Below are 21,579 nucleotides of genomic sequence, written 5' to 3'. Positions count from 1 at the left end.
TAAGATATTTTTTGTGATTATCCTTATTTAACTTGGTTATAAACACATAAAATGAATATCATGAACACAAGTGACACCAAGATTTAACGTGGAAACCCAATTTTGAAAAAACCACCAATTGCAACTAATTACTGTTTTTCACTCTTCTAAAGTGAACCCTGTTAGGAGTCAACCCTATTAAAGTTTACAAAGCACACTATTAGGTGTGACCCTATTAGAGGATTTAATCACCTTGTTAGGAGTGGCCTTGTTAGAGGTCTTTAGACACTTCAATCTAGAAATGCCACTTTGTTAGAGGATTTAAAAATAGTTGTTAAGCCAACTCTGTTAAGAGAATTAGATCACTACTAAAATTCTTAGAGAGTAACAATGAGATGACTTCATTTCTGATGAAACTGAATTGCTGATTATAGATCTTAATTCTAGCTTGTATACTTGATCCTTTCTGATCGAATGTATCTTTGTAGCTCAACAAGGATATTCTTCTTATCCTTCTAATTCACTACCTCTAAGCATCTTCAAATATTCTATTATTTTTCACACATTCAATTCTCAACTTGACCTTATATTTATATCTTATGCATTGTCAAGTTGGCTTGAATACATCCTAGAATACTTAATATACATCTACTTAGTCAGCTAGAACCAACAAACAAATTAATTGAACTCAATATGCCAAAATAAAAAAATCCTTTGTTAACCAACCTAGCTCAGTAGGCACTAACTTAGAAATGGTTTTCCTATGTTAACCAGGTGAACTTGGTTAACATTGCATATTCACAAAGTTCCTTTGGTAATCAATTGAACTCAGTTAACATTGGTTCCATCCAACTTTTCTTCATTAACTGAGTGAGCTTAGTTAACACTCAATTTCTATAAACATCAATTATTTTCTTGAATGAACTTAGTAGACATATTATTATGAGCTTCACAAACTCTGAAATGCTCGATAGAAACTGAAAACTATCTTCAATTCCCAACTAAGCTTGGCATACACTAATTGGCAATGATATGAAATTTTGTGTAACATCAAAGACAATACACAATTAATCAATTATTTTCAACAGAAGGAATTGACTATCATGAGGTAGTTTCTCCTATTGCTAGATTAAAAGGTGTAATAATTCTACTTGCATATGTTACTTACAAAGGATTCAAGGTTTATCAAATGAATGTGAAGTTTGAATTTTTGAATATAATTCCTGAAGAGGAAGTATACATTGAGCAACCAAAAGGATTTGGGGACCAAAATTAGAAAAATATGGTATGCAATCTACACAAGGATTTATATGGATTGAATCAAGAAACCTGAGCATGGTATGAAATATTAGATTCATATTTAATGAGAATTGGTTTTGTTAGAACTAGTGAGAATAATAATCTATACCTAAAAAGTGAATCTGAAGATAACATCTTGATAGTTAAGATATTTAGTGATGATATCATATTTGGAGGAAATGAACTACGTGTAGAACATTTTCTAGTGAAATGAGAAAATAATTTTACATGACACTATTTGGAGAAATTAAATTCTATATTGTATTGCAAGTTCAACAAGTCAAAGATAGGATATACATAACTCAATCTAAATATATCAAGGAGATTTTGAAAACTTTTAGCATGGAAGAGTCAAGACCAGTTGGTACACTAATGATCACAAGATATAAATTATCAAAGATGATTCTACCAAAGTAAATAAAACACTTTACAAATATATGATTGGTAAACTCTAGTATGGTGTTCATAGAGGATCAGATATTGCTTATATTATAGGTACTATGGAAATATTTGCTTCTAATCATAAAGAAACACATATGACTATTTTAAAGAGAATCTTTAGATATATGAAAGGAAACAATCATTGTGGTTTATGGCACAAGAATGATGACAATTTTGAGTTGAGATGCTATAGTGATGTCGATTGGGTAGGTAATGTGGATGAAAAAAGAACTACAAGTTGAGGATCTTTCTTTTTAGGAGAAAGAAAAATGACATGGATGAGAAAGAACAAAATTTTATTTCACAATCTAATACTAAGTTAGAGTATGTATTATCTACAATTAGGTGTTCCTACATTGTGTGGATCAAAAAATTACTAGAAGGTATGCAAGAAGAAGTGGTTGATATTGTACCAATCTAGTGTGACAACACAAGTTCTATAAACATTTCAAGGAATCTAGTGATGAGTACAAAAATAAAGCATATATCAATTAAGTGTCATTATTTGAGAGAAAAAGTCTAGGAAAAATGTTTAAGGCTAGAATATGTGAAATCAAAAGAGAAAATTGCAGAAATATTTACAAAGTTGTTACCTAAGGATACCTTTGAATATTTGAGAGTTAAACTAGGGGTCACTCCCCTATCTAATGTTCACTAATAGAAGATGAAATATTACATCAATTCATGCTTTATCAGAACATCTATTTGTGAGTTGATGTAGGAGTTTACTCTTTAGGAGTAGTTAGTACAAGTAAGGTACAAGGTACAACTACATGGAAAATAAGTTTATAACAAGGTTTGAAGTCACCTTTGGCTTGTCAAAGGAGGAGAGAATGAGTAAGGGAGATGAGTATAAAAAGGGGGATAGATTTACTTGAAGATGATAAATGAAGAATGGGGGAGAGTATTGAATAGAATGAAGTGAGAGATCTAGCTAGTAGAAGTACTATATAAGAAGAAGGAGAACCATAACCAAAGGGGAAGACTTAGTGATGAAGTATATGTGTTGAGATGTGTTTCCAAAAAGAATAGCAAAGTGATAATCATTGTTTAGAAGATCAGAGTTGAGTTTGTTGGTATTGGTTGGAATATTTTATAGATGTGTTAATATCAATGCCAGAGGGGGAGTTTGTCAGACACAACTGATGTTAATGAATGGGCAAATTTTTATGATTACACAAGTGATTTTGATGAGGAACGAGGTTAGATAACTAAGCTTTGAATTGGAGAAAGAGAATTATGTTGTGGTAGGTACACTATTTAAGTTCAAGTTTTGTTCATCTTTGTGAATGTTACAAAGATCTCAACTTTTTTTGCATAACTCTTCACTCAAGGTTAGTGTAAATTGTTTTTAAAAAAGTTAGTGTAACAAGTTGTTTTATGAAACTTAAGAACATTACTTTTTTCTCTATAACTTTCCCACTCTTTTGGTGTTTGAATTTTGATGAGATAAGATGGCCCCCTTCAAGAGAGCCAGATCCCTTTGATTTTCTCTGATGTACAACTAGTTTTGACCTTGAGTGGGAGAACCTAGGTGGTGGTGAATCTAAAGTTCTTTATGGGTGGGGACCCTATTGTGTCAAATCTATTCTTTGGGGATCTCCTAGAAAAATTTGTGGCAAGCTCACCCCCCATGGTCTGAGGTTGTAAGGAAGTGGTCCTCAAGGAGAAATTGACCCAAAGTTCCATGGAAGTCCCAACATAATTAGTGGAGATGAGGGGTTGGAGATTTTTGTCCCTAATAGCTTGGTTAATAGTGTGTCAACTAATCTAAGGTTGTGTCTAGTGGGACCCCATCGATTGAGATGGTCAGGAAATGGGTGTGTCAGAAGTGGAAGGTGAAAGGGAGTGTGGTAGTTTCAATGATGCATGGGGGTCTCTTCTAATTCAAGTTTACAGTGGTAGAAGATATGGAAATGGTTCTGGTTGGGTCATGGTACTATGGTAAACATAGCCTTATGTTGGATAAATGGAACCCTACCTTGGACCTAGCAAAGAAGTTGAACAGCTTGGCTCTAGTTTGGGTGAGGCTCATGGACCTCCCCCTGGAGTTTTGGGATGAAAGGGTCCTCAAGTTGATTGGGAACTCCTTTGGTCATTTTTTTGTTGGGGATTTGATTACCCTTTAGAAGTCTAGGCTATTTTTATGAGATTTAACATGAATGTAGTGATTGGGGCTATGCTAACTAAGTCCATCATGTTGAGTTCTAAGTGGGGAAAGAAGATTCAACCTGTAGTTTATGAGAACATGGGGTTATTTTCCATAATTTCTCAATGTGTGGACATGTGATTATGGACTTTAAAAAGAATAGTAAGCCTTCTAGGATTAGAGGAGAGAAACTAAGGGAGAAAGAAGTAGTGGACCCACCTAATGAAAATGTGGAAGAGGAAGTTGATGGGAGGGTAACAAAGGACTTCGTAACTCTAGGGTTCTTAGAGATTGTTAATGAGGAGGCCAAAAAATTTCACACTAGTAGTCATGGGGAAGGGCTATGGGTTGAGGAGCCCTTTGTGTTCATTGAGAGACCTCTAGAAGTGGGAGAGTCTTTAAGTGTAGTGGAGAAAGGAGAGATTGTAGACATTGACAAGGGTGATCCTTTCCCCTTCTTGCAAGGAATTGAGTATCTTCTAAGAAAACCCATACAAAATAAGCTGATATAGGAGGTTTGTTGGGATTTAGAGGGAATGTGCAAGGAAATTAATAAAGACAAGGGGATTGAGTTGGCAGACAAGGACGTGGCCCATATGCTTAGTTGGAGAAAGGAATACCCCTAGAAGCCAAGATTGTGAAATCATCGATAACTTCTACATCAGCCTTTGCCTTTCCTCTAGGAGTAGATGAAGGAATATGAAAAACCCAGAGAAGAAAGACCAGAGTGTCAAAGAAATTAGAAGTGGGGAAGGAAATGAACCTAGATGTGGAGAAGACAATAAAGTAGAATAGAAGAATGAAGCAGATGGCAAGGTATGTGGCTAGTGATAGGCAGCCAACCCTAGAGGCTATGACCAAGGGTAGGAAATGATTGCCCTATCATGAAATATAAGGGGGTTGAATAGCCCTTAGAAGTAGTTTTCACTTAAATAATAGTTGAGTAATACTAGGATAAATATACTTCTAATTTAGGAAGTTAAAATGTCCTTGGAAAATCTGGATAATATTGTGGGTTATATTTGGTTGGGGCCTAGTTATAATTATAGTGAACCGAAGGGAGATTTGGGATAAGTGGACACCTTTTGGAACCCTAGTTTTGGGAAAGGGTGATTAATTCACAGTTCTAAGTGCTACCTTATTACTAACCATAAGAAGGATGAGGGGATTTGGAATGTCATCAATGTGTATGACCGAAACTCAAGATAAGGAAGATATTGGCTTTGGGAGGAGTTTTCTAACTTCCTGTTACATTCTAGGAACTCCTTTTGTATGGAAAATTTCAATTCTCCATTGTACTCTTCAGAGAAGTCTGGAGGAGTGACTAATTTTACTAATATTATAAATGATTTGGTTGTATTTATAAATATAAATGACTTGATGGATTTGGAGTTGTGAGGTGTCAAGCTTATATGGTCAAATAATAGGAAGTGGGAAGTCCTCATTCAATTCAAACTTGATAGACTCCTTGTCCCAGCAAGTTGGAACAAGTTGACTTCTTCCACTCTCACGGGACTTCATAAGACAGTCTCAGATCATGCCCCTCCCCTTTCAATTGGAGAGAGGAGTTGTAGGGGGTCCCAAGGCCTTTTAGTTATGAAATAATGTGGTAGTCTCACCCAAAATTTAGAAAATGTGTAGAGCGGTGGAATATAAATATTGAGGGTGCTGCAATTTTTAGACTCTCAGCTAAATTAGATAATGTAAGAAGGAATGTTTGACCTTGGAATAAGAGATAATTTGGTGATATCTTTAAGATCAAGAAAGTGGTGGAAGGAAAGCTAGAGAATATCCAAAAGGTGATGGGGGATGGTTCAACCTCTAAAGATATGATTATTGAAGAGGAAAAATGAAGGAGGATGTAGAAAGACACAATGAATAGGGAGGAAATGTGCTAGAAACAAAGATTGAGAATCATGTGGTTGAAGTTGGAGGATAGGGATATGTAATTCTTCTAGGGATCTTACCTCTAATCATAAAAGGAGAAACACAATTAACTATGTAATGGATGACCACAACAAAAAATTGATAAAGATGGAGGAGATTCATATCTGGATGAGTAGTTACTTCCAAAATTCTTATAAGAATGAGCATAGGGTATACAATAGGAAGGACAAGGGGTGGTTGATTTACTCCATACCTAATTTGATCTTGGTAGAGGAGAATGTAGATCTTTCTCAATAGTTCACACAAGAGGAAGTGTGTAGGATTATTTTCTACATGAAGGCCTATAAATCTCTACATCTTAATGGATTCCCCTCATCCTTCTTCCAACACTTCTAGGATGTAATAAAAGTTGATGTAGTTGGAGTTGCAAGAGATTTCTTCAGGAGTAGGAAGATGCTCAAAATATTTAACAGAAAATTTATAGTTTTGGCCCCAAAAATTAAGGACCTAGTGGCTCTCACTAAATTTAGACCTATTATCTTATGCAATAAAATCTATAAGATGCTCTCTCAAATCTTGGTGAACCAGTTGAAGCTGCTACTTCACAAATTTATTGGTAAGTCTTAGAATGGGTTTGTCTCAGGTCACCAAATCTTGGATGCTATTATTACTACCCATGAGGTGCTTCACTCAATGGATAAGAGTGGTAATCTAGGTATAGCTTTGAAGATAGATGTTTCAAAAACTTATGATAGCATCAAATAGTCCTTCTTGTATGAAGTCATGGAGAAGATTGGATTCAAACAAGGAGTTATTAAAATCATTAGGGAAATGATTGAGACTATGAAACACTTGATGTTTGTGAATGGCTCACCCTAGGGGAAATTAAACGTGGAAAGGGCCTTAGACAGGGGACCCTATTTCACCTTATATGTTCTTCACAGTTGCTGAAGTTTTGGGAAGAGCATTCTTGAGAATGTTGGAAAGAGGAGAGAAAATGGTATTAAATCGGTCACCTCCCTTCTAACAGAGGTTATACAAAACTTTGTGGATGATACGTTCCTAAGTGGGGATTCTTTGGTGTCTGAAGCTATAGCCTGGAAACATGTCTTAGAGATTTATGAAATGAATTCTGGCCAAAAAATTAATCTAGATAAAGGGAAGGTGTTCTTCTTTAATACTGAGCAAGATATCAAGAGAAGGGTGCTTAATATTCTCAGATACAATACAACCTTCCTTCATCATACTTATTTGGGGCTCCCACTGGCAGTTAAAGAGGGAAGTAATCAATTTCATAATACTATTCTTGAAAAGATGCTAAAGACTTTGATTGGGTGGAAGGGTAAACTCTTGAGTAGTGTAGGGAAGCTCTAACTTCTAGTGTCCTCCCTTTAGGGTATCCCTATTTACTTCCTTTCCCTATTCAAAACCACTCGTGTTATGGCTAAGAAACTAGAGAGAATCCAAATAAACTTCCTATTGTCAGAGGGGAAGGAAAGAACTAATTGAACATGATGAGTTGGAATACTATGTGTAAACCTAAGAGTAAAGGAGGATTAGGAATTAGAAATATTATTGAATTTAATAATGCTTTCCTTACTAAGGTCGGATGGAAACCGAAAAAGGATGAGGCTAGATGGTGTAAGATTCTCAATGAAAAGTACCTAGATAATATGAAATATGTCTATTGTATCTAGGAGAATGATCTTCCTATAGGGTCTAGGATGTGGTTTAATATTATAAAAAATAGAAGTCTTCTTAGGGAAGGTGTGAGATGGTTGGTGGGAGAGGGTAGCCAAGTTAGATTCTGGGAGGATACTTGGTTGTATGGTAAACTATAGGCCTGTTCAACATTTGGTGTCCTCAAGGATTATCTCCAACTGATGATGATGGGGGGGGTGGTGGCAGAGGATCCTAATGGAGGATTTTGAAGATTTTCTTTAAGGATACATTATTCTAGGGGTGGCTCAAGAGGATACTTTCATATGGAAGGAAACTTTTTCAGGGGAATTCTTAGTTGGTTTAACTTATAGGATGATATTTGAGAATGATATGATGTCTAATTATTGGCCAAAGATCTAGCTTAGTCAACTAATTCTAAAATTAAACATCTTTTGGTGGGTCACCATGCATGGGAAGATTCTACCGATTGAAAACCATAGAAAAAGGGGCTACCAAATACCTAATAGATGATATCTTTGTAAAGAGGAGGAAGAAATTATCCCCCACCTTTTTTTGGATTGTAGCTTTTCAAAAAATATTTGGGGAATGATTATCCAGAAGTTGGAGGTGGAGTGGGTTTTCCATATGGGGATAGAACAATTTGTTGTGAATTGGTAGAGCTTGTTTCACCACCCTCTACTCATTCAAATGTGGAACATGATCCCCCCCATGTCTATTGGGGTATTTGGAAGGAGATAAATTATAGGGTCTTTAGAAATGAAGAAAGAAGTGAGGATATTTTAACAAGATTGATTGTCGAGTTGATAGTGGATAACATATAGAATTGCAAGTGGCAGAAACTATCATAACTCCCCATGCTGGGTGAATAGAAGATTGCTAGGAATTCAAATCTTAAGGAAGGATTTAGGGAGGTAGATAATTCAAAGAAGCTAACAAGAGAAAGGATGAGATGGTTCCCTCCAAAGGATAGTTGGGTTAACCTAAAATTTGATGGAGCTATGAGAGGAGATGGGTCAGCAAGAGGGGTTATGGTAAGAGATAGAAATGGTAGAATTTTTTTGGCTTATGTTGGTAATTTAGAAAAGGCTTTGAATAACATTGTAGAGGCTATGGATCTCCTCTGGGGCCTAAAAATGGCAATTGGTGTGGGATGGGAGAATGCAATTTTTGAAGGAGACTTGAAGGTTATCATAGACACGATGAAGGGAAATATGAAAGTGGGTTGGGTGATCAAAAGGGTGATTGAAGAAGTGTGGAATTTATTAATGATCCTGAAGTGATATGAACTACATCATATTTTCTAGGAGATGAATGTGTTGGTAGACATGATGGAAGTGATGGGTCTAAGGATGCATGCCTTATGTTGTTGGAGAGAGATTGGGGTGTTACCAAATTTGGTAATGCATTTGATGAATAAAGAAAACTACCCATAATTGAGTCTATATGAAATGGATATATTGATTATGCTGACAATTCAATGCTGAGTTGACTAATGTGGCCAAGCCACCATAGACAAATGGCGAGAAGTTATGGAAAGGGTACTCCCAATAATAAAGACATGAGGTTCAAGAGGGAAAGAAAATTGAAGTATTATTTGAGTGTATTTTCTATGATTTTCCTTATTGTGAATTCATACTAGATGTCGAGTGATAATTCAAATTTTAAATGGCATCAATTTCTTGTTGATGATGAGATAGAGTGGAGTAGGAGAAGTGGCAGTTGTCATGTGGTAACAAGATGAAGAAATGACATGGGTATTCATGACATTAAAGGAATTTATGGGTATTATTTTGTGCTACTTTTTTTTCATAAGTGTGACTAAGATTTCAAAATTTGTCCCTAGCCTATAATTGTCAAGGGTGCAAGAAGTGTTGTGAAGGATATTGAAAGTGGGGGAGAGGGAGGGGACTGCTATAAATTAAAGCTTCGATTATTGAAGACTATGCTAAAAAACCCCCTACCTTGTACATGTTAAAGGAGGGGGGAACTAGTCCCATTTATGGAGGCGATGAATGGTTATGATGAGATTTGTTCACTTTAATTTGTGAATTCCTGGGAGGACAGAAGGGTGGAATTAAATGGTATCACATTCTAGGTGCTTGAGGAAGTTATTGCTATGACGATGAGCCTTGCACTAAAGGGTAGGTAATAGTAGAAAGTGATTAGGGTTATAGATGAGGCTAGCCTAAATCACTTCTTTTAGGAGGGAGAAGAATCCATCTAGCACTATGGAGGGTTTCTAAGGGAAAAGCTTCCTAAGCCTTGGAACAAGGTGTGTCTAGTGTTGATGAAGTATCTCACTCTCGAAGGGAGGTATGGATTGTGTTGTAATTACCATTTTCCCCTCCTACACCATTTCAAACATCAGGATAGCCTTTCAATTCCTTTCTTTTTGTTGCATGAGTTAGTTGACATTATTTTAGATGTGAATGAAAAATTGAAAAAGGGTGCTAAACATTACTATCCTTCACCAAGGTTTGGTGTTTCATCTATACCATTTTTATTGGGCCCTGTTACCACCTAGAATTGTTGAGGTTCATATCCCTTCTCTTCATAGCCATCAACCTCATCATGTCCCTTTGAGAATTACTAGCCCTAGGGCCCTTACCCCCCAACCCTCTCATAGTGGGTCCCCTAAGGATAGAAATAAGATCCCACCTAGGAAAAGGGTGAAATTGGAGAAAGGGAAGGAGAAGGACCTAGTGGATTTGGAAGAGGATGTCAAAGGGGGTAGAAGAAGGTCTAGGAGACTAGAAAAAATGAATGATAAAAGGAAACTAAGAACCACTACCTCACAAGAGAAGGATGAGTAAGATTCTGATGGAATGCCCCCCCCGCCCAAGAAAAGGATGAAAGAGAAGATGAGGAATTACAAAGAGGAAAAGGAGGATGATATAGATATGGAGGTGGATATTTCAGATTCCTTTGTGTCATGTTTAGGAGGGGAGGAAAAGGAGAGTAAGGAGGTGATCACATCTCTATGTCACTTATGATGGATATGGTGGACCTCACACAAGATCAATTTTTAGAGATGGTGGATAAGGCCCCCTCTCCTATGATGGTGTCCTCCCTAACTCAGGTGATTCCTAAAGGAATATCTATTTCTAACTCACTAGTTTTGCAAGTAAACAACGTGGACATGGAGAAGGGAAATTTGGGTGGCAATCTAGAGGAAATTATGGAGTCTCTAAATTTGGGAGTAAAAGAGCTGAGGGAGAAAATGTAGGTCCTAGAGGAAAGGTTCAGTCTTTTGTCAAAGTTCACATCAAGGTGACCTGTGCAGTGGGTACTACCCTGCATTTGTTGAAAGACAACCTAGATGAGGATCTGAATCAAGAGGACTCCAAGTAGTTGTTTGGGTTCCTAGTAGAAGACTGGGCAAATATCCTTGTCAAAGGGAAAGCTGATAGAAAGCTTAATAAGTGCCTTACTCCTTTCTGGTTATGTGTTTTTAGTTTTTTTGGTGGATCTCATACTTAGTCATTTTAAGGTAATGCTTCCTTTGTTTAAAAACTCTTTACTTTTAAGTAGTGTGGTTATAGGTTATCTTAGTAGGATGCCTAATAATTTGTATGCTCTTTCGTATGTTGTTTTTGGTGTGTTAAGATATGTTGGGGGTTATCTTTTGTGTGGTTGGTAATCTGCTAGTAGTTGGCCGGCTTGTTATGTAAGGGCCAACCCCCTTGTTTTTGTTTCTTAATATTTTTAAAACTAAGATATGAATTGTATGTAGAAGAGTTGGATTAGTTGTTATGTTGCCATTGGTGTCAAGTTGATCAATAATACTGATTTATGTAAGTTGTAAATCATCTAAAGGATGTGATGTTGATAAAGAAATAGATTATAAAGTTAGAAGATTAAATGAATAAGTAATGTTATGCATGTGAACCTAATTAGTTAATTGATGAATTGGTTTGTAGAAAATTTATATAGGTTTCATTATCTTATATGATTTGATGAAGTTTTGAGATGAAGCACAAGAAAATTATTTTGGTCAATAAGAAAGGAATGAAGTACTAATGTGAAAATTTAAGATTTCAATGAGTTGCACCAAGCTATAAATGGTGGTTGGTAAAAGAAGAGGAAGGAAGGTTAAATATGTAAAGTTATTTGAAGAATAGTGTTACTAAGAAAGGATGTTACCAAGAAAGGATGGTTACTGAGTGAGTGTAGTGTTGACCGAGTGAATGAGGTGATCAATGAAGCAAGAACAAAGTTTGGTAAACAAGAAAATTTTATGGAAGATCAAGTAAAGGATGACACCAAGTGAAGATTTGGAGTATTCTAGAAAATTCTAAGCTAAGGACAAAGTCAATTAGCAAGATCAACACATGAAATTGGTAAGATCAAATCAAATGTTGAAGATCTAAGATGTATTTTGAGATCAAAGAGAAGTTCAACTTCCAAGGTGAAGTTAAAGTTGGCATGATTTGTAGCAACAAACTCAATGTATTCGAGTTGGCAATCAATTGTGTGGATGAGAGGAATTCATGAAAATACTAATGAATGTGGTTTTGTGGGAAAAAATACATCTATATAAGGAGAGGACAAGAAGGCAAATTTTGTTGGTCGAGTTGTTGCTGAAGTTGTTGAATGAATTGATTATAGAAGGGCATACAAAGAAAATCTAAATTGTGAAGTGAAGTGTATTGAAGAAGATAGTATGATGGCCAATCAATAGGGAAATATATGAGTGGAAGGTATATTTGAACAATTAAAGGTAGTTACATATTTTTTGTTACTCTCTAACCATTGTAGCAAAAAATATCTTAATTGAGTGGATTTAATAGTCTTATTCATAAATACTTGTGTAAGGTGACATTCCATTGAATGTTTCAAAGTCTTTTAGATAGTTCGCTCATTGAAGGGTAATAAGATCTAGATGGTCTTTGGTGAAAATCTCCCAATAAGTCACATCTAGAAAATGTGTATGTAACCTTTTACAAGGTAAGCTCTTAACCAATCTTACTTTAGAAGAGTGATTGCGTGAGATGTCCTTGGTGGTTTTTACCCATATTGGATTTCCACATTAAAATACTGGTGTTAATGTGTGCATGAATGTTTTACATGTGAAAATTATTATTGACTTTTGTGATTTGATTGAATACATTTAATCTATATACTAAGTGAATTTTCTAATAAATTTAAATTGTTGAAAGTATTGAGAATTTTTAAAAGTACTTGTGGATAACTGATTCACTCCCTCTCTCAAATATTTAAAATGGTATGCTCTAAGGAGCTATGATGTTACAATGTATCCATTTGAACATGTTTTTCTGATCTTTTCTCGTGAGAAAATATGTGAAAGTGTCATGAATAGAAGGTTGCAAATTTAGTACATTACAATATTCATATCCATGTACCTTATCTAAATTAATGATATTATGTATTTAGCTATATTTAGGTTTCTCATAACTTTTCTAAATAATGATTCATTTAATAGTGTGATGTTTGAATGGTGATGGTATTGTTAAGATCATTATAATTCAAAGCCCTATTAAATCAATATAAAAGTAAGAAAAAAATATAATTGACTTATATAATTATAACAAGAAAAAAAAAATGTAAGTTTACATTTTTGTTAATATAATTGACTTATATTAAAAAATTTACCCAACATTTAAATTAAAAAATTTCATAACTTGATTTCACCTATAATTTTGTCTTGAATAACTCTCACCTCCAATCCACATACTCCTCTTATACACTTTTATATAGATTCTAAAAGAAAGATATGGAAATTGTGTCATTTCATCTCTTCAAAAGGAAAAATGAAAGTTGTTTAAGAATTAAATTCATAGCGACATTCTTTACTATTTGAGTTGCCTTAGAATTCCAAATGCTTTAATAATTGAAAAATACAAAGGCTAAGGAATAAATATTCTTACTTTGCACACAGGACAAATTGTCTTCTTACATATGCAATTCAACCTCCCCAAGTCAAGTCTTTCTTTATTATAAGCACAATTGAATAATTAAAAAGTGTCTATAGGTTATCTCCTAGTAACAGATAACTTGGAGAAATGGTGGCATTTTAATAAAATTAAATAGTATTATCAATAATATTTTAACATTTGTCCATTTGAGAGGAAAAGTAAAATCCGGGTTGGACACAAACAAAAAGAAAAAGATGTTTGGAGAGCATTGAAAGTTCAAAAACATTGAACTCTTCTAATTTTTTCCATACACGTGGGAAGAAATTTAACAATCTTTATGAAAGAAAGAAGAGTGGTCCTTGTGAAATTAAAGTAGGGTTCTAAATGACACCTAAAAGTATAGCTTATATTCCCACATGCATATACTTTTGTCCTTTCATGTTGGACTTTGGAGTAGTTCATATTCTCATAACTTGGTTATACTTCCTCAATTTTTCTTAGTATGACAAGCCAAACCGTGGACTTTAACCAAGGGCCACAATTTTTTAATTTATGGTAGCTTTAAAAGTGCTCGGTGAATATAAATTGTTTATGTGTCGGTCAGTAGTAAATGCTTTTAGACATATTTTTATTTTATTATGAGTAAATGAGAAGATGGGTGTAATAATAACTAAGAGATTTTGATGAATCCATTAAAATAAAATACTATTGTATCATCATTTATCAATAATAGTAAATACTTATTAAAATTTCCAATCAATTTAGAAAGTGACAATCATTTGTTTTGTGTTTGATTAAATTTATAAGAAAAAGTATATTCCAAACCACAAATTAAGGCATTCAAAAAAATACATCATTTGTATTAAATGTGTATAATTTTATAGTCTAGTCTTAGAAAGAGACATATTGTGATATATTTATAATATTTACTTTAAGGTAATTTTTAAGCATGTGGAATGAGACATGTTTATTTTTTATTGACATCTTTTTTAGACAATGTGGCTACATTAATTTGTGTGTGTGTGTGTGTGTGTGTGTGTGTGTGTGTGTGTTGATGCAGAAGCATCCTCAAAGTAATGACAATCTCTTATTGTCCAAAAATATTGTTTGGTTTGTCTATAAGGGATATCTTAATGTAGAGATACAATTTTTGTAAACATACCAATTTTAGTAAGTTGTCAGAACTCTAAATGTCCTGATTTCTTCCTTGCAAGTTCACTTTGGTTATTAGTCCACTACTAAAATTTTATTGCAAGATCAAGTTTGGTTTTGAATATATTTAAATTTATCAATTTTGGTAAAAGGGTTAAAAAAAATTGAACTTAGTATTTAAGGCTTTAGAGGCTCCAAAAGGGACTCAAAGCTTGGTTGACCAATGCTTTTCCAATCATCATTGTAGATAACTTTTTGTCATTTCCAAAATGGGGATATAATAGTCCATCAGGTGAACAAGTGAAGACTTATGGTATGTAGAAGTTGCACTACTTAAAATAGAAAATAGAAATCCTCAAAAACTCATTTGAGGTACAAATGTTGTTTGGGGTATATTCCAATTTATGAAAGATAATACATGAGGTAAGAAATGAAAGAGGAGTTGCATAGGATAATGAATATTGAGGTAAGCCATGAAAGTGATGAAGGGTACTCCCCTTAATCACTCATACACATAATAGAAAATAGAGAAGCAATAGTAATTTGCTGGAGTAGAATATGAAGTTCATATTATCTCCAAAAGTATGAAATTACTTAAAAATATAATATGTGAAGCCCCATGAGCACTTTCCTTACAATATTATGTAAGATAGAGCTACGAACATCCACCCAAAACTTCCCTAGACAACCCTATGAGCCTTTCTATATAGATAATTTTCCATGGCTTGAGAAGGTTTTAGGCCCTAACCCTTGAGATCTACCAACCCTAAAATTATAATATTTATTATATTAGAGTTAGTTCAAAATAATTACAAGTTATACTTTTAGATAGCTCAACTTCTAGAGATCATAGTGTTTTAACCATTGACCTATTTGGCTATTATCACCACTTTTCAAAAATCATAGCTTATGATCTACAATATCTAATGGCACAAATATTCATTAGTTGAGATTTGAAATGTCCCTTTTCTGATTTTATATGATATTTCACACCTCTAATCAAATCTTTAAGATCAAAAAACTAATATCACAAAGATCCACCAAATTTCTCAAGAAACCCCAAATCAGGTATGCTGAAAATAGTGCCAAAAGCTTCACAACTTCACAAATTATTAATAAATCTGAAAATGGACATTTTTGCAGAAATTTCAGCAGCATAATAGCCCGCAAAATGACATTTTCAGATCCGTATAGCCTTTACACAATAGTTCACAAATGTAGGACAAAAACTATGCTCATTGGGCTCCCAAAATTAACACAAAAATGCTCGAAAACACCACAAAAAAACTAATAATCTATCTTAGAAGTTTAATCATGTCCCAATACATATATTCAGCTCTATTTTAACACCTTAAAGTCTAAAATACAACAGCAACCCAAACTGATATGAAATACTCAACTGTAAACGCCAAACTCATACAAAAAACACACTCGAAAACTCACAAATCTGCATTATTCAGCACAAAGGCAAACTCTGTATGAGCATGCACATGGAATGGCTTCAAACTTCTGTCCTTAACCTTCCTAGAAACCTGCAAACTCCCATTCTTGGGTCTCCCTGGAAACCTGCAAACTCCCGTTCTTGGGTCTCCTTCTCCACAGGTTTGGTAACCTCTGAAGAATAACAAAGAATGAGTAAAAAATCAAATTCTTGAATCAGTCCAAAATGCCTCCAAACCCCTTAAAAGAGGGCATAACCGTAACTCATGTCCAAGAGAGGTTAATGAAACATATTTTAATAATAATTTTCATTTATTAGTCCAACGGTTTTCAAAGATTAACCCCCTTTTTTCTGAAACTTCACTTTCTTGGGCCTGCCTGCCTTAGCAAAGATTATTATTTTTTAATTATTTGAAAAGGGGACATGACAAGTCCTCCCCTCCCAAACATTTCTTGTCCTCAAGCAATGGCTGAACAATAAACCAATCAATCCACCTGGATCCCAAATGTAGTCATGAACTATACTACTACCAATTAACATAGGCTCCTGCAATATCCTCTGCAATATGACCAAGAGGAATCCATAATCAAACTGACAATTATAACTCAATCAAACTCCAAAATCACCACTACCACAGTCAAAAACCCATGAGACACAAACTCTTAGAACATCAGAACCCAAGTAAAGTGGACAAATCAAACTACCAACACAGTAAATACCATCAACGCATCCCACTGGCCTATACGGAATGTACAATCCAACTCTGCAACAATGGTGAACGCTCTCGAATGAAACTGTACCAAGTATGGAGAATCCAAACACTGTACAACTCTTGCAGTCAACACAACTCTGCAAATCACCGGCCACTATCTCATAACCATAACTCCCATGCACTTCTGATGGTGAAAAGAAATTACAAGATAAAGAGTAAGAAATGGATTCTAAACCAAATTTTCCTACCATCAACTCCTCAAAACAAGGATCAAATTCTAACTGATGTACATACCCTGCAATATAATGTTGATTAAAAAAACTAACCTCAGTCAACAGCTCACCATGAACAAGTGATACAACCCAATGTGACTGATCACTAGCTAAGTCAGGAGATGTCATAGCCAAAGGAGTAGAATCAATAAAAACACCCACTAAAGCATCACTCCCAAAATCCTGCTCTAAGTCACATATTATCAAGCTGTCAACTGCAAAACCTATCACCACGTCATGCCCATCACAACTCTCATCTTGAGACATCAAACTATCCCATAACTGATGATAAGCACTAGGAACCAAAGTACATCTCTGTATCATCATCTCATCAATATGGTCATCAAAGGTAAATTGATGAGCGTATCTCACAGTGTAATGCCGATAGAATTTGCCAATCTTAGTCAGTGGCTCAGACTATAATCTAGATGAAACTAATTGCAATTGATCATTAACCATGTTGGAACTGACTACTACCTCCGAAGATATCACCAAGGGAGTAGTATTACTAGCAGGAACCATGCCAACTGTCGACTCACCAACATCACACATGATATTTTATATATCTCTATTCTTCGTGCCATCAGTACTAGAGGCCACCACCATGTCAAGCATATAACAATCTGCTGCAACACCCAACTCAACTGAACCTGACTCTAGTGGGAATGAACCTGATATGCCAATGTTAGTCTCAAGGATGGATGCATCCCCATATCCATTGTCTCTAACAATCTTGGCCATGGACATCCTCGGATCACCAAACACCACAGCTTGTGACTGTATAGAATCAGGTAAAGACTGTAGTTTCTCTAACTCCATGGTCACCTTAGCCAAATGAAACTGTGACTCCTTGAAAGCCAACTGTGTACTCTCAAGAATCTCAAAAGTCACCTCAAGCTACTCAGTAAGCTCACTCACCTCATCTTCCTTGGCCAACAATGCATCATATGCTGTACTGCCCCACTCCATAAGATAATCTCTATCGGCTACCAACTGCATATAATTATGTCTCAAAATTTGAATTGCCTCCCATAAAGAGTGGAACTCTATCAAGGAAAGATAACTACCTCCCTGCTCATCACTAGTAGGAGAACCCCATCTATAAATTGCTAACAACTGACAAGCAGCATTGAAATGCTGGCAAGTGATAGCAATGTCTTGGTCACTAACTCTCAACTGATTAGACACATGATGGCACTGGCTTGACTGTCTCCTACAAACCTCCTCTGATGCACTATCTAAAGGAGTATCCTCAAAGTTACTATTCTCTAGAGTATTACCATCCATATCCTGTGAATCAAATCTAAAGCTCATATCAACATACAGAGTATCAAAAACATTAGCATTGTTGTCCAACTCCTCTATACCCAAGGAAACTAAGTCTTCAAAACTGCCCACTACATCCTCCTGGATGTCATCAATGCCAATATGACCTTGGGACTCATCTATACACACTGCCAAATATGAAATCTCATCAACACATTCCAGCAAGTATGGTCGACTGGATATATGAACAAAGCCCAACATTGGTGTATAAAAACTAATACCAACATCAGACAAGATACTGGCACAAGAAAATACAACACCGTGTAATCTGCTAATCAAATCAATGATAGCACCTAAACAAACATTGCTACCAAAAAGTGTTAAAGATCTCCAATCAACTAAATCCCAAATGCCAATATAACAATCTCAAGTCTATATCCGTAAACTAGAATCAACTAGTAACTCAAGAAAAATCCTCACCTAAGTAATATGACCAATACCAACTAACTCCACATACTTGTCATAATGAGATAATGAAGTCACAATACTATCTTTGTTCACCTTCAGCTGGCTGGACAAATCATGTGAAGTACTACCAGCCTCAACCTCATGTGATGAAGCATCTAACTATGCTTGGTACTCTTTCTCAGCAAAATCATGAATGCTCAATGTCTGCTCATCTCTACCAGGCATCTCACCATCCTGCACAACAACATCCTCATAATCATCACTGAACCCACTACACTATAGTCACTGCCTGTTGTGACTATACCATCCTGAATACCTGTGGCATCACCCTTTGACGACTTGTAAACAATTGTCTCAATTTGAGTATCAAGTTGACCGTTACTATCAATCTATGTAATATCCTTTCCCACCACCTCCCGTGGTAGAGTAGAATCTGAGACCTCTACCTGGTTATCAGCTAGTTTCTCAAACTCCTCATGCAAGTTCTTGGGAATTGTGTCATCTGTCCTGTGAGAAAATATGCCAAATAGAAATCCAGTCAACTTATCCACCTTAGCTGGGTCAAACAACATGTCATTCATTATACGGTGGTGCTCAATCAACTGTTCAGACATGTCATGGCTTATTTTCATAAGTTTATCTCGAATGTCTAAATAACCATCCTTTCTACTGTTTTGACTCTGGATATCAATTGTCCAAGATTGTGTCCTCTGAGACTCTATACTATACTTGTCCATTCTGGATAGAGTAGAGTGTAACCCCAATAGGATCTAACTTCTTCAAACACCAAGAACTAACGTGCAAATGATTAGAAGTAGCATGCAACCATAGATTTTGACATGCAACTGATTAGAAGCAACATGCAACCACCAAATTCACCAAGAACTAACATGCAAATGATTAGAAGTAGCATGCAACCATAAATTTTGACATGCAGTTGATTAGAAGCAACATGCAATCATAAATTATGACATGCAAGATTTGGGTAGTTGTCAAAACTGACATGCAAGATTTGGGTAGTTGTCAAAACTGACATGCAAGATTTGGGTAGTTGTCAAAACTGACATGCAAGATCTAGGTAGTTGTCAAAACTGACATGCAAACTTCTACAACCACCAAATTCACTAAGAACTAACATGAAAATGATTATAAGTAGCATGCAACCATAAATTTTGACATGCAGTTAATTAGAAGCAACATGCAATCATAAATTATGACATGCAAGATCTGGGTAGTTTTCGAAACTGACATGCAAGATCTGGGTAGTTGTCAAAATTGACATGCAAGCTTCTACAAACCCTTAGGCTGGCAAGATCATGGCTTTGATACCACTGAAATGTCCCTTTTTTGATTTTATATGATATTTCACACCTCTAATCAGATCTTTAAGATCAAACAACTAATATCACAAAGATCCACCAAATTTCTCAAGAAACCCCAAATCAGGTATGCTGAAAATAGTGTCAAAAGCTTCACAACTTCACAAATTATTAATAAATCTGAAAATGGAAATTTTTGCAGAAATTTCAGCAGCATAACAGCCTACAAAATGAAATTTCCAAATCCGTATAGCCTTTACACAATAGTTCACAAATGTAGGACAAAAACTATGCTCATCGAGCTCCCGAAATTAACACAAAAATGCCCGAAAACACCACAAAAACACTAATAATATATCTCAGAAGTTTAATCATGTCCCAATACATATATTCAGCTCTATTTTAACACCTTAAAGTCTAAAATACAGCAGCAACCCAAACTAATATGAAATACTCAACTGTAAACACCAAACTCATACAAAAAACACACCCGAAAACCCACAAATTTGCACTGTTCAGCACAAAGGCAAACTTTGTATGAGCATACACATGGAATGGCTTCAAACTCCCATCCTTAGCCTTCCTAGAAACCTGCAAACTTCCATTTTTGGGTCTCCCTGGAAACCTACAAACTCTCGTTCTTGGGTCTCCTTCTCCACAGGTTTGGCAGCCTCTGAAGAATAACAAAGAATGAGCAAAAAATCAAGTTCTCGAATCAGCCCAAAATGCCTCCAAACCCTTAAAAGAGGACATAACCATAACTCACATCCAAGAGAGGTTAATGAAACATATTTTAATAATAATTTTCATTTATTAGTCCAACGGTTTCCAAAGATTAACCCCCTTTTTTCAAAACTTCACTTTCTTGGGCCTGCTTGCCTTAGCAAAGATTATTATTTTTTAATTATTTGAAAAGGGGACATGACAAGATTCATCCTCATTGTAGAGTGTCTAAGGCCTTTAAAATTAAGCTTAAAGTTTGTATACTAAAGGTTTATCTCAAAGATCCTCAATAACTCCACCAATACATTTCTATAGTAATAAAACTCAATTGGTAGGATAATATATCTAAGGTAAACCTCCACCTATGAAATTAGAACATTCTAAGCTCATATAACCAACTTACTAGAAAAGAAAGTTTTTGCAAATAACAACTATGCACTAAAATAGCCCTTATTGAAAAGATAAGAGTAGAAATATTTTTGGGTGATGCAAGGTTTTCGTTACACCCAAGATGGTATTACATCAGTCACCCATGGTAATTTAAGAAGTGAAACTAGTGTTTGAAGGGAAACCAAGATCTTTAATCTCCTTCATCATCAACCATGATGAATCTTCTAGATATTGTGCTTACTATTTGACTAGATATTCTTCATAAGTCATACTCCTTGTGCTTCTACCAATACAACTATTCAATATATCCTCAATTTCCTTTATAGTTGAAGTAGTTACAAGGATTCTCCACTTAACTTCTATAACCTCATCTTCAACACCTCTCGCATGATACTCTATCATATATGAAATTTTAAATAGTAGTGACATATTCAGTTTAGTGGAAAACTCTACTTCATAGGCATTTTTGGAATCATCCTTATTCAATATCTTACATGGTCTAAAGTTCTTTGTTTTTAACTT

Source organism: Cupressus sempervirens, chromosome 11 (assembly GCF_028749045.1).
Source record: "Cupressus sempervirens isolate cs-2001-9-10 chromosome 11, ASM2874904v1, whole genome shotgun sequence".
Classification (NCBI taxonomy): Eukaryota; Viridiplantae; Streptophyta; class Pinopsida; order Cupressales; family Cupressaceae; genus Cupressus; species Cupressus sempervirens.
This window is presented reverse-complemented; position numbering follows the sequence as displayed.